A 1,429-nucleotide genomic window follows, 5' to 3' on the forward strand; every position below is an offset into this window, starting at 1 on the left:
TTTGGCCAACATGGGTCTGGCTCAGGTCAATCCTCTGGTTTTGGCCAACATGGGTTTGGCTCAGGTCAATCCTCTGGTTTTGGCCAACATGGGTCTGGCTCAAGCCAATCCTCTGGCTTTGGACAACATGAGTCTGGCTCAGGTCAGTCCTCTGGTTTTGAACAATATGGGTCTGGCTCAGGTCAGTCCTCTGGTTTTGGACAACATGGCTCTGGTTCAGGCCAGTCCTCTGGCTTTGGCCAGCATGGGTCTGGCTCAAGCCAGTCCTCTGGCTTTGGACAACATGGGACTGGCTCAGGTCAGTCCTCTAGTTTTGGACAACATGGCTCTGGCTCAGGTCAGTCCTCTGGTTGTGCACAACATGGCTCTGGCTCAAGCCAGTCCTCTGGCTTTAGACAACATGGGTCTGGCTCAGGTCAGTCCTCTAGTTTTGGACAACATGGGTCTAGCTCAAGACAGTCCTCTGGCTTTGGCCAGCATGGGTCTGGTTCAGGTCAGACCTCTGGCTATGGACAACATGGATCCAGCTCAGGTCAGTCTTCTGGCTTTGGCCAATATGGGTCTGGCTCAGGTCATTCCTCTAGTTTTGGACAGCATGGGTCTGGCTCAGGCCAATCCTCTGGCTTTGGTCAACATGGGTCTGGCTCAAGTCAGTCCTCTGCCTTTGAACAACAAGGGTCTGGTGCAGGTCCATTTTCTAGCTCTGGACAACATGGGTCTGGGACAGGTCAATCCTCGGGCTCTGGACATGGATCTAGCTCACATCAGTCCCCTAGCTTTGGGACTGGCTCAGGTCATTCTTCTGGCTTTGGACAACATGAGTCTAGATCAGGTCAGTCTAGCTGTGGTCAACATTGTTCCACTTCAGTGCAATCCTCCAATTTTGGCCAAGGATCCTGCTCAGGAAAGTCCTCTAACCCTGATCAACATGCTAGCACAAGTCAGTCTTCTACTTATGATCAACATGGGTTTAGCTCAGGGGAATCTTCTGGATATGAACAACATGAATCTAGGGTAAGGGGAAAAGAAAGCTCTCACACTAGTTCAGGAAAAGAGGGTCCAAAATATGGAAGACCCATATCAGATTCAGCCCACACTCAGATAAGAGAAACAGCCCCAAGGAAAACTACTCAGAGGGATAATGAGAGAAACAAGAGACACAGTACAACAGCAAAAGAGACTGAAGATCATGACAGCATTCATGGACATAGCCAACAAAGGCAAGGATCAAGTCAGGACAGAAGGACTTCTACAACACAGCACACGAAACATAACCACAAAAATGACAGTCAAGCCCAGACAGATAAATGGGAGACATATTCAGCAACTACCCGGGAGCATTATGAAAATGACCATGAAAAATCAGGAGGAATTCCCACAGGTAAAAATGAAAGATCTACTCAGAGACAGGCAGGAGACAACACAAGAC

General features: G+C 49.1%; 1 protein-coding gene across 2 annotated transcripts in view; it reads left to right on the forward strand.

Annotated features, from left to right (window-relative positions):
* Positions 1 to 1,429, forward strand: part of LOC121021080 (uncharacterized) — a 6,257-nt gene that overhangs the window by 3,704 nt on the left and 1,124 nt on the right. The gene's annotated exons all lie outside the window — the stretch shown is intronic.

The sequence above is a fragment of the Herpailurus yagouaroundi genome, unplaced genomic scaffold (assembly GCF_014898765.1).
Source record: "Herpailurus yagouaroundi ecotype Mexico unplaced genomic scaffold, PumYag 254, whole genome shotgun sequence".
NCBI lineage: Eukaryota > Metazoa > Chordata > Mammalia > Carnivora > Felidae > Herpailurus > Herpailurus yagouaroundi.